The 14,140-nt window shown below is 33.5% G+C and overlaps 1 pseudogene; it reads left to right on the plus strand.

Annotated features, from left to right (window-relative positions):
• Positions 1-905: 905 nt before the first annotated feature.
• On the plus strand, positions 906-1,023 carry LOC118605915 (annotated as a pseudogene).
• The last annotated feature ends 13,117 nt before the right edge of the window (positions 1,024-14,140 follow it).

Consider the following 14,140-nt stretch of genomic DNA (forward strand, 5'->3'; position numbering starts at 1 on the left):
ATGCTAAAGTGAATCCTGTTCTGTAGCATCATTTCCTGCACAATAGCTCCTCCACTGGTGACAGCCACTTATCACAATCAATCAGCCCAATGGTCAATCCCTTCCATTGATGAGTAAACAGCAATCAAGTCTCAACTACAACAGGAGGGCACAAACAATTCAAACAAAAGACATATCGGGAGCGTTCAGTTCAGTGAACAGAAAGTCTGTACCACTGGGTCCCACAGCACACCTACTATATAAGGCCACTCTACTAGGCCAGGAGAAATAGCAGCCCCACCTAATACATAGAAACAAACACAAGTAGGCAGCCAAAATGGGAAGACAAAGAAATATGTCCCAAATAAAAGAACAAAGCAAAGCTCCAGAAAAAGAATGAAACAAAATGGGAGCAGGAGAACTTTCATAAGACTGTCAGCTGATTTCTCAAGAGAAACTTTGCAAGCCAAAAGAGCTAGGTGTGAAATATGCAAAATGATGAAAAGCAAGGACCTACAACCAAGAATACTGTACACAGCAAAGCTATCTTTTAGAATCAAAGGACAAAGAGCTTCACAGACAAGAAAATTCTGAGTTTATCATCACAAAGCCAATATTATGGTAATTGTTAGAGGGACTTCTTTAAGAAAAAGAAAAAAGATTTAAAAATATAAATAATAAAATAGCAATAATATCTATTGACAATTTCTTTATTTTTTAAACATTTTATTTTATTTACTTTTTTCTCCTCCTCTCTCCCCCTTCCCCATGGTAACCACTAGTCCATTGTCTGTCAACAATTACTGTAAATGTAAATGAATTAAATGTTCCAATTAAAAGACATAGGGTGGCTGAGTGAATAAGAAAACAAGACCATTACATATGCTGCCTATAAGAGACTCACATCAGATCAAAAGACACACATAGTCTATGGCCATGCCGCCCTGACACACCCAATCTCATCTGATCTTGGAAACTAAGCAGGGTTGGGCCTGGGTAGTACTTGGATGGAGGACCACCTAGGAAGACCAGGTGCTATAAGTGTAAAAAAAAAAAAAAAGACACACATACTGGAAATAAATGATTTAAAAAATTTTTTGTTTTATGAAAATGGAAAAACACACAAGAAAAGCTGGGGTAGCAATACTTATACCTGAAAAAATAGGACAAAAAAAGCTGTAACTTTAAAATAAAGGCTATAATAAGAGACAAAGAAGAACTCAGTTATCCCACTTCTGAATATTTATTTGAAGAAACCCAAAACACTACCTTGATGGGGCATGAGAATCCATATGTTTATCGAAATATTATTTATAATAACCAAGATATGGAGGCATCCTGGGTGTCCATCAATGGAAGAATGAATAAAAAAGAGGTGGGTTATATACAATAGAATATTACTCAACCATAAAAAAAATGCAGTCTTGCCACCTGCAATAACATGAATATGGACACAGGGATTATTATGCTGAATGGAGTAATTTGGACAGAGAAAGGCAAGTGTCATTTGTGAATCTGATGAATAGGATAAACAAGCAACAGAAACAAGGTCGTCTATAAGGAGATTTTGATTGTTATCAGATTAGGGCAGAAGGATGGGTGAAGAAAGGGATGAGATTAAGAGGTACAAATTGGTAATTACAAAGTAGTCATGGGGATGTAGAATATAGCATTTGCAATACAGTGAGCAGTATTGTAATAACTATGTATGGGGTCAGATGGGTACTGGATTTATCAGGGTGATCACTTTATAAGTTATATAAACATTTAATCACTGTGCTCGTACAGCTGAAAGTAATATAATATTGTATGTCGATTAGAAGTTAAAAGACATTTAAAATAAAAATAAAGAAACATAGAAACAAATGACAATGAAATTATAATTATCAAAAAGTTATGAAATATAGTAAAAGCTGTAAAAGAGTAAAGCTTATATCATCACAAGCCTATCTTCAAAGATTACAACCTAACATTGCATGTTAAAAACTAGAAAAAGAGGAGCAAAAAACCCCAAGGTTATCAGTAGGAAGAAAATAATAAAAATTAGAACAGAACACAATGAAATTGAGAACAAAAAGACAAGACAAAAAAATTAATGCGATGAAGAGCTGATTCTTTAAAAAGATCAATAAAATTGACAAACTTCTGGCTATATGCATTAAGAAAAAGAGAGAAAGAACATAAATAAACAAAATCAGAAATGAGAATGAAGTTAAAACAGATAACACTCAAATGCAAAATATTATGCTAGAAGTGACATCAGAAACAGAGTGAGACATCCCAAGATCTCTCTCTTTGAAACCATAAGCTGGACATCTAAAACAAAAAAACACCCAAATTGCAGACCAGCACATCTGAGCGTGGGGTCTGAGTATAAGAGCTACCACACGTCAGAACGCCAGAAATCTGGCAGTAGACTGGAAGAAACAAAAAAGCTGCCTCTCAAAGCTGGAGCTCCCTGCTAAAGGAGGGGAGGGATGAAAGTGTGGCAGGTTCCTTGAATAGCCCTACCTGGCAGAATTGTGAGTTCCACAGGGCCAGCATCAGTGCCCAGGTTCAAAGCAGAAAGCAGAAAACTGTGGATGGAGAAGCAGGGACAGAAGAGAAACAACAGTTGATTATTATCACCCTGGTTGCAAAATGTGAGGCTAAGCTGCAGCCTCCATCCCCAATCCAAAGGGCCCCTCCTCACCATATCCAAACACCACGGAGCTCCAGGTGAATCTGAGCAAAACTACCAAAACTGTCCCTAACACTGACAGGACTGAGACTGAGAAATGTGAGCATGACAATATCTGTAAGAAAAAAAAAGCATAATTAATACTTTATGTAAAACAGGGATCCAAGAAGCTTAGACACCATCTACTAGATACCAAAAGAAAAATGCCTTTTTTTTTGCAGCAGGCTGGAGACCTTTATACGCTAGATCTTCTTTCTGGGAAAAAAAAAGCAGAATACTTTCCATTAATGACCAGGTAGAGAAATAGTCCTTTAAACACCATGAACAACCAAGGTGAACACATGCAAAAATCCTAAATAACATATTAGCAAACCGAATATAAAAACATTTTAAAACGATTACACGCCATGATCAAGTAAGCTTCATTCCAGGGGCACAGGGATGGTTCAACAAACACAAGTCGATTAATGTGATACACCACATAAACAAATTTAAAAATAAGAATCATATGATCATATCAATAGAAGCATAAAAAGCCTTCAACAAGATACAGCATCCATTTGTGATCAAAACACTTAACAAAATCGGTATAGAAGGAAAGTACCTTAACATAATAAATGCCGTATATGACAAACCCTCAGCCAACATTATACTTAATGGTGAACAGGAACAAGGCAAGGCTGTCCACTATCGCCACTATTCTTCAGTATGACATCGAAGATCCTAGCAAGTGCAATCAGACAAGAGAAAGATATAAAAGGCATCCAAATAGGAAACAAAGAAGTCAAACTGTCACTATTTGCTGAATACATGATTATATAGAAAACCCTGAAGACTCCACAAGAACACTACTAGAAACAATAAGCAAATGCAGTAAAGTTTCTGAATACAAAATCGATATTCAAAAATCCATAGCATTCCTGTACTCTAATAACGAAGAGTCAGAAAAAGAAGTGGAAGAAATCATTCCTTTTGTAATTGCAACAAAAAGAATAAAATACCTAGGAATAAACTTAATGAAACATGTGAAGGACCTATATAATGAAAACTATAAGACCCTATTAAAAGAAATTGAAGAAGATACAAAGAAATGGAAAGATATTCCAAGTTCTTGGATTGGAAGAATCAACATAGTTAAAATAACCATATTACCTAAAGCATTATACAGATTTAATGTACTCCCATTCAAATTTCATTGGGATTTTTTTAAAAAAATAGAACAAAATATCATCAGCTTTGTATGGAAGCACCAAAGACTCAGAATTGCCAAAGTCATCCTGAGAAAAAAAGAACAAAGCTGGAGGCGTCACTCTATCTGACTTCAAATTATACTACAAAGCGACAATATTCAAAATGGCATAGTATTGGCAGAAAAACAGACATCCAGACCAGTGGAATAAATTGAGAGTCCAGAAGTAAACCCATGTTTATATGGGCAAATAATTTTTGACAAAAAAGTCAAAAACATATAGTGGAAAAAGAAAATCCTCTTCAATAAAAGGTCCTGGGAAAACTGGAAACTCATCTTCAAAAGAATGCAACTAGATTGTTATTTATCCTCACACGCCAGAATTAACTCAAAATAGATTAAGGACCTGGATATAACACTTGAAATAATAAAGCATATAGAAGAAAACATAGGAAATAATCTCAGGAACCTTGGACTTAAAGAGGATTTTATGAATTTGACCTCAAACACAAGGGGAGTAAAAGCAAAAATAAATGAGTAGGACTACATCAAACTTGAAAGCTCTGCACAGCAAAAGTAACCATTGACAAAATAAAGAGACAATCACCTGAATGTGAAAATATATTTGCAAGCAACACATCCGATAAGGGCCTAATATCCAAAATATACAAAGAAATCATACAACTCAATAATAACAACAACGACAACAAAAACAACTCAATCAAAAATGGACAGAGTACCTGAACAAACACTTCTCCCAAGAAGACATACGAATGGCCAACAAGCATAAGAAAAGGTGTTCATCATCACTAGCTATTAGAGAAACGCAAATAAAAACTACAATGAGGTATTATCTCACACCTTTTAGAATAGCTGGTATCAACAAGACAAATAATAGCAAATGTTGGAGAGGATACTGAGAAAAAGGAACCCTCATACACTGCTGGTGGAACTGAGAATTGGTACAGCCGCTATGAAAAACACTACGGAGTTTCCTCAAAAAACTAAGAATTGATCTACCATATGATCCAGCAATCCCACTACTGGTTATTTACCCCAAAGGCTTGAAAACTCACATCCAAAAATATATTTGCATACCGATGTTCATAGCAGCATTATTCGCGGTGGCCAGGACATGGAAGTAACCAAAGTGTCCTACAATAGATGATTGGCCAAAGAAGCTGTAGTACATATATACAATAGAATATTACTCAGCCATACTAAAGAAGTATGGTACACATATAAGAAGAGATGAAATACTGCCATTTGTGACAACATGGATTGACCTCAAGATAATCGTCCTAAGTGAAATAACCCAGACAGAAAAAGTTGAAAATCACATGATGTCACTTATATGTGGGATATAAACCTAAAAGCAACAAACAAAAAGGACAAACAAATAAAGATTCATGGTCATGGCCAATAGACTACTGGTTACCAGAGGGTAGGGGAGTAAGGCGAGAGGAGGAAAGTAGATGGGTAAAAGGTATCAAATATGTGGTGATAAATGGAAATCTATGGAAGGGGAACACATAATGCTATTAAATTGTACACTTGAAACTTACTGGAGTTCATTAACCAGTGTCACCAAAATAAATACATACATACATACATACATACATACATACATACATACATACATACAATTTTTAGAAAGATTATACAAGAACATATGAAAGACTATGCCACCAAATAAATATTTAAAAAATGGATAAGTCTTTAGAAATATACAGCCTTCTTAGACTGAATCACAAAACATTGGAAAAAGCTAAATAGCCCTATCAATATTAAGGAAATTGAAACAATTATTAAAAATTTTTCAAATAGTAAAAGTCCAGAACAAGATAACTTCAGTAGTAAATTTTACCTAACATTGAAAGGTGATTTAATACTTGTTCTTCTCAAGCTTTTCCAAAAACTGAAGAAGAGGCAATATTTCCTAACTCATTTTATGAGTCCATCTTTACCCTGATATGTAAACCTAGTAACAATAGAATACACACGTGGGCGCGTGGGCGCATGCGCACTTGCGCGCCCACGCGCGCGCGCACACACACACACACACACACACACACACACACCCCAGATCAATATCTCTGTATTCCAGGGGCACAAGGATGGTTCAACATATGTAAATTCAGTAATATAATAAACTACATAAACAAAATGAAGGATAAAAACCGTATGATCATATCAATAAATACATAATAGCACCTGAGAAGATATAGCATCTATTTATGATTAAAACACTTAATAAATTGAGTGTAGAAGGAAAGTACCTCAGCATAATGAAGGTCATATATGATAAACCCTCAGCTAATATCATACTTAATGGTGAAAAACTAAAAACATTCCAAGATCAGGTACAAGACAAGGCTCCCCACTCTTACCACTTTTATTCAACATAGTGTTGGAAGTCCTAACTAGAGCAATCAGAGAAAAGAAGAAAGTAAAAGACATTCACATTGGAAATGAAGAGGTTAATTGTCACTTTTGTAAGTGACAAGATTCTCTATGTTGAAAACTTTAAGGTTTCCACTAAAAAACTATTAGAAATAAACAAATACAATAAAGTTTCAAGATACTAAAACAACATACAAAAATTCATAGTGTTCTCATACACTAAAAAAATTTTTCAGAAGAATGAAAAAAACATTCCTTTTCCAATTGCAATGAAAAGGATAAAAACTTAGGAAGAAATATAAGGAAGCATGTGAAGATCTTATACATTGAAAACTATAAGACATTATCAAAAGAAATTGAGGACACAAAAATTGGAGACATTCCATGTTCGTGAATTGGAAGCATAGTTTCTATTTCAACATAGTTTAAAAGGCCATAATACCCAAAGGAATATACAGATTTAATGCAATGCCCATCAAAATCTAAATGACATGTTTTAAAGAAATAGAACAATAATCAACATATTTGCACTGATTTATAAAAGACCTCAAGTAGCCAAAGAATCCTGATGGAAAAAATATGAAGGCCAAAGGTATTAGTCTGTCTGACTTCAAATTATACTACAAAGAGACAATAATCAAAACAGTATGATATTGGCAGAAAAACAAACTCACATCTCAATGAAACAGAATTGAAATCCCAGAATAAACTCCCATATGTATGGGCAAATAATTTTCAATGAAAGTGTCAGAAACAATACAATGAAAAAAGTAAAGCCTCTTCAATAAACGGTGCTGGAAAAACTGTAAAGCCACATGCAAAAGAATAAAATTATACTGCTATCTGTCACCATACCCCAAAATTAACTCAAATGTATCGAAGACCTAAATATAAGACCTGAAACATTAAATTCCATAGAAGAAAACATGAGTACTAAAATCATTGAACTTGGTCTTAGAGTTATATGAATTTGACCTCAAAGGTGATGGAAATAAAAGTGAAAATAAATAAATAAATGGGACTATATCAAACTAAAAAGCTTCTTCACAGAAAAAGAAACCATCAACATAACAAGAGATAACCACCTGAATGGAAAAGATATTTGCAAACAATGCCTCGAATAAGGGGCTAATATCCAAAATATACAAAGAACTCATACAACTCAATAATTAAAATGCAATCCAATTAAAAAATGGGCAGGAGACCTGAACAGACATTTCTCCCTAGAAGACATACAAATGACCAACAAACATATGAAAAATTGCTCAACTTCACTAGCTATTAGAGAAATGCAAATCAAAACCACAAGGAGATACCACCTCACACCTGTTACAATGGCTATCATCAACAAGACAAGTAATGACAAAGGTTGGAAAGCTTGTAGGCAAAAAAAAAAAAAAAAAAAATCCTCATACACTGCTTATGGGAATGTCAATTGGTATAACTACTGTGAAAAACAAAAAATTCCTCAGCTTCAGTGTCTGGAAGAGTTTCTATTTCTCCTTCATATCTAAAGGAGAGCTTCGCTGGATATATTATTCTTGGCTGGAAATCCCTCTCTTTCAATAGTTTGAGTAATGCCACACCCTCCCAGCTTGTAAAGTTTCTGCTTTAAAGTTCAATGATATCCGTTATAGGTTACTGTCTTCTTTTCCATGGCTGCCTTGAAAATTCTTTCTTTGTTATTAATTTTTGATAGTTTAAATATAATGTGTCTTGGAGAAGTCCTTCTTATATTGAGATAATTAGGTGTTCTGTTTGCTTGCTGGATTTGAGGACCCAGTTCTTTCCTAGGTTTGGGAAATTCTCATCAACTGTTTGAATATGCTCTTTGTTCCCTTTTCCCTCTTTTTTCTGGTATACTCATTATTCTGATATAGCTCTTTCTAATAGTGTCAGATAGTTCTTGTAAAGTGTTTTTTTAATCATTCTCAAGTCTCTTTCTTCCATGTGTGTCATTTCCAGATGTCTTCTATATTACTAGTCTTTTCTCCAACTCATCAACTCCTTTTCCAAAGCTCGCTATTTCATTCTTCATTTTTAATTGAGTTCGTTAGCTCCAGAAGTTCTATTTTGTCTTTTTTTTGGTAAAGTTTCAATCTCTCTGGTAAAGTATACCTGTCATTCATTAATTTTCTTTCTGATTTCATTAAACTGTCTATCTGAATTTTCTTGCATTGTTGAGTTTTTTTCAAAACTGCAATTTTGAATTCTCTGTCATTTAAATCACATATTTCTATTTCTTTTAAGTTTATTTTCTGGAGATTTTTTAATTTTCTTTCTGAGCTGCCTTGTTCCTTGGTTGTTCATGGTATTTGATAGATTGTTTTTCCTGCTAAGCATTTATGGGAATGTACTCTGTTTTAAATTTTTAAATTATTATTTAGAGGTACTCTCTTTAGCAGGCTGATAAGAAGAGGTTTTTCTTTTGTTATCCTTTAGTACAAAAGGTAAAAAAATATTTAAAATTATGATAGCTAAATATATAGTAAATGCAAACAATATAAACAGATAAAAAGTGTAACATAAATAGCATAAGTATGAAGGAAGAAAGCTAAATGGTAGAGTTTCTATAGCCAATAAATTTAAGTTGCTATCAGCCTAAAGTAGACCATTAAACTATATGGTGTTTTAAATAATTCTCAAGTTACCAGAAAGAAAAAAAACATCTAGGATATCCACAAAAGAACAACAACAAAAAAGAATCAAAGCATAATATTACTTAGAAGATCATTATATAACAAAGGACTGCAATAGAGGAAGAAAAAAAACAAAATAACTATAAAACAGCCAGAAAACAACCTAAAATGCCATTAGTCTTTACCTACCAATAATTATTCTAAATATAAATTGATTAAATCCTTCAATACAAGACACAATGTGGTGGAATTTTAAAAAAAAATCTAATAATATATTGACTACAAGAGATGTACTATAAATTTAACAGTACACATAAGCTAAGAGTGAAGAAATGGCACACACACAAAAAAGATGGCTTCATGGGTAAGTTTACTAGACATTTAAAAATGAATTACTACCAATCCTTCTCAAATTATTCAAAAACAATTGAAGAGGAGGAAACACTTTCAAACCTATGTTATGTAAAGAGCATTATACTGAGGCAAAACCGAATGAGGACACTACAACAATTATTACAAGAAAATATCTCAGATGAGCATAGATGCAATAATCATCAACAACATACTAGCAAACAAAATTCAGCAGTATATTAACAGAATAGAGTGAAATTTATTCTTGTGATGCGAGGATGGTTTATTATGTACAAATCAATAAAAATTGTACACCTTGCTAACAAATTAAAAAATAAATTTTATACAGTCATCTTATTAGAGGCATAAAAAGCATTTAACAAAATTCAATGGCTTTTTTATTATGTAAATATTCTCAATAAATTAGGTATAGAAAACATATAACTAAATAAATCCTATCTAACAAAACAAAAACTAATATCATATTCAACAATGACAAGTTTAAAGCTTTTTCTCCAAGATCAGGAAAACTTCAAGGGTTGCCACTCTTTCCTTCTATTCACCATAGTGCTGAAATTCTGTTCAGAGTAATTAGTCAAGAAAAAGAGAGTAGAAGTAAAATTTTCTCTGTTGGCAAATGACATAATCTTATATATAGAAAACCCTAAATACACCAGCAAAAAAAAAAGTGAGAAATAATCAATAAATATGGTAAATTTTCAAGATACAAAATTGATATACAAAAATATTTGTTTTTTATACTCTAAAAATAAACTATCTGAAAAACATTGTGAAAACAGTCTTATTTCCAATAGCATCAACAAAAATAAAATATTTGGAATAAATTTAACCAAGGAGAATAAATATTTGTACAATGAAAACTATAAGACATTGAATAAGACACAAATAAATGAAAAAATATCTCAGATTTATGTATCATAAGAAATAATAATTTTAATATAGCTATAGGACAAAAATGATCTCCAGAGTCAATGTAGTCCCTGTCAAAATTCCAATTGCATTTTTCACAGACATAAAAAAGCCATCCTAAAATTCACAGGGTACCACAAAATAGCCAGATAGATTTTGAGAATCCCAAATAACCAGAGCAATCTTGAAAAATAATAAAGCTGGCGGCACAACAATTCCTTAGTTCAAACTATAGTAAAAGTTATAGTATTCAAAACAGCATGGGACTGTAATAAAAACAAACACATAGAGGAATAAAACAATAGCCCTCCCAGAAATAAGCAAAAGCATATACAGTAAACTAATTATTTTGGTTTTACAACTCATTTTATTTATTTTTTAATCTTATTTTATTATTAGTTACATTGGTTAGACATTTATATAATTTATAAAATGATCCCCCTAATTCCTCTTTCTCTCCTCTGGCTCTCCACCTAGCCATTATATATATATATATATTCCCTACACCAAGCTCCCCATCTCTACAACCATTTATCAACTACTAATTTGTACTTTTTTAACCCTTCAGCCCATGCTCCCAGCCCCTCAACACCCCTTCCCTCTGGCCATCACCAGATTGTTTTCTATATTTGTGAGTCTGTTTTTGATTAGTTTGGGGTTGTTTTTTTTTTGTTCCTTAGATTCTGTATATAAGTGAAAATATGTGGTATGTATTTTTCTCTGTCTGACTTATTTCACTCAGCATAATAACCTCTAGGTCCATCCATGTTGTTGCAAATGGTAGGATTTCATTTTTTAATGGCTTGGTATTATTTCATTTTAAATATGAACCACAACTTTTTTATCCAATCATCTGATGATGGACATGTAGTTTGCTTCCATATTTTGGCTATTGTAAATTGTGCTGCCAAGAACACAGGGGTGTGCATATCTTTAAAAATTACTGTTTGGGTTTTCTTTGAATAAATACCCAGAAGTGCAATTACTGGGTCAAAAAGGATATCCATTTTTTTTTTTGAGAATCCTCCAGATTGTTTTCCACAGTGGCTGCATTAATTTGCAATCCCACCAACAGTGTATGAGGGTCCCCTTTGCTCCACATTCTCACCAACACTTGTTCTTTGATTTATTGATGATGGCCATTCTGACAGGTGTGAGGTGATATGCCATTGTGGTTTTAATTGGCATTTCTTTGATGATTAGTGACCTTGAGCATCTTTTCATATGTCTATTGGCCATCTGTATTTCATCTTTGGGGAAATATCTGTTAAAATCTTCTGCCCATTTTTAAATTGGGTTGTTTGGTTTTTTTTCTTGTTGAATTGAATGAGTTCTTTATATATTTTGGATATTAACCTCTTATCAGATGTATCATAAGCAAATATCCTCTCCCATTCAATCAGTTGTGGGTTTTTTGTTTGTTTGTTTTGTTGATGGTTTTCTTTGCTGTACAAAAATTTTTTAGTTTGATGTAGTTTTGTTTTTTCATTTTTTATTTTGTTTCCTTGCCTGAAGATATATATCCAAAAAAAAACCTTTCTGTTAGCAATATCAAATAGTTTACTGCCTCTGTTTTCTTCTAGAAGTTTTATGATTTTAGGTCTTCCATTTAAGTGTTTAATCCATTTGGAGGCTATTATTGTACATGGTATAAGAAAGTGGTCCAGTTTCTTCTTTTTTTTATATATCTCTCCAATTTTTCCAGCAGCACTTATTGAAGAGTACAGTAAGCTAATTTTGACAACAATGTACAATCAGTAAAGGACAGTCCCTTCAATATTGGTGTTGGGAAAACTAGATATCCACATGCAAAACAAAAAGAAATAAGGAAATAAAAACCTTAACCTTCATCATGTGCCAAAATTAGCTTTAAGGAATTTAAAGACTTAAATGCAAGACCTGAAAGTATAGAACTCCTAGGAAGAAAACTCCTTGACATTGGTATTTAGTTATAACACCTAACACACAGGTAAAAAACAAGAGTTAGAAAATGGGACAACATAACACTAAAACATTTCTGCACAACAAAGAAAATGATAAATAGAATAAATAAGCAGCATATTAATTGGATAAAACAATTCACACATTAAAAAACTAATTAGCAATTTAATATCCAAAATCTAAAAGGAATTTATACAACCAAATATCACTAAAACCAATAACCTGAATAAAATATGATAAATGACCTGAATAGACATCTTTTTTCAAAAATACATACAGATACAGTAGAGAAAGATGGCAGAGTGAGACATCCCTTGAAACAACAATAAGCTAAACATTTAAAACTCAACAACAACAAAAAACAACCAAACTCCACACTTGCACGTCAGAGCATGGTATCTGCACATACGAGCTACCACAGGTCAGAATCCTGGGTGTCAGGTGGCAGACTGGGAGAGAGAAAGAAGATGCCTCTCACAACCACCAGAGCTCTCTGTAGAAGGAGCAGAAGGGTAGAAGTGTGATTAGTTCCCTGAACAGCCCTGTCTGGGAATGTTGTGAGTTCCACGCAGCCAGTGGCAGGGACCAGTCATGAGGGCAGAAAGCAGAGAAGCACGACAGGAAGCAGAGGAGCAATAGTTGACTTTTGCCAGCCACAGTTGCAAAATTGAGGCTGAGCCACAGCCCCAACTTCTAACCAAGGGGGCCCCTCACCCCATACTTTCTGAGACCAATCACCACAGAGCCCCAGGGGAATCTGAGCAAACACTGATGAGAGTGTCACTGACACTGACAAGGACTGAAACTGAGAATAGTGAGTGTGAGTAAATAGCTACAAGAAAATAAAAAGGCATTATTAAGGCTTTATATAAAGCAGAGGTCAAAGAGGCATAGACGCCACCTACTGGAAACCAAAAGAAAAGCACCTTCTTTGCAGCAGGCTAAAGAGAGACCTTTATATAATAAATCTTCTTTCTGGAAAAACAGCAGAATATACTTCTATTGATGCCCAGGCAGAGAAATAGTCCATTAAACACCATGAATAACCAAGGTTACAAGCCATCTCAGAAAGAAAGAGAAAAAAATCTCCAGAAATTAAGCTTACAGACATAGAAATATGAGGCTTAAATGACAGAAGTCAGGATAATACTTCTGAAAAAAACTCACTGAGGTCCAAAATAAATTATATCAGCAATTTCATAAACTGAAAAAATAACTAGATGAACAGAGCAAGGAGATCAAAACCCTCAAAAAGAACCAAATAGAACTTCTTGAGGAAAAGAACACACTGCAAGAGATGAAAAATGAAATCGAAAGTTTGGGAAATAGAGTTGAACAAATGGAGGAAAGGATCAGTGATATCGAAGAAGAAATCTAGAAATAAATCAGAAGGAAGAAGAGAGAAATCTAAGAATGAAAAATAATAAAAGAGAAATAAAAGAAAAACTAACTGACACCATCAAAAGAAGAAACATAAGAATAATGGGCATTCTCGAAGGGGAGGAAAAGAAACAGGGACTGGAAAGCACTTTCAGACAAATAGTTGATGAGAATTTTCCAAATCTAAGGAAGAAGATGTAGTTTGGAATTCAAGAAGTCAACAGAACACCCAATTATCTCAACCCAAAAAGGCCTTCACCAAGAAATATTGTATTAAAATTATCAAAAATTGACTGCAAAGAGAAATCTCAGGGCAGCCGCAGAGAAGAAAACAAAAACTTATAAAAGAAAACTCATTAGATTATCAACAGACTTCTCAGTGCAAACTTTACAAGCCAGAAAGAAATGGAATCAAATATTTAAACTATTAAATGAAAGGAACTACCAGCGTAGAATAATATATCCAGCTAAGCTCTCCTTTAGATATGAAGGAGAAATTAAGATCTTTCCAGACATACAAAAATTGAAGGAATTCTCTACCACAAGGCCTGCACTATAGGAAATACTGAAAGGGGTCAGCTCACCTAAAATAAAAAGACAAATAAAGTGACTACCAGGCAAATAGAAGCAGAGGAAATACTGAAAGGG

The sequence above is a fragment of the Rousettus aegyptiacus genome, unplaced genomic scaffold (genome assembly GCF_014176215.1).
Source record: "Rousettus aegyptiacus isolate mRouAeg1 unplaced genomic scaffold, mRouAeg1.p scaffold_m13_p_7, whole genome shotgun sequence".
Classification (NCBI taxonomy): Eukaryota; Metazoa; Chordata; class Mammalia; order Chiroptera; family Pteropodidae; genus Rousettus; species Rousettus aegyptiacus.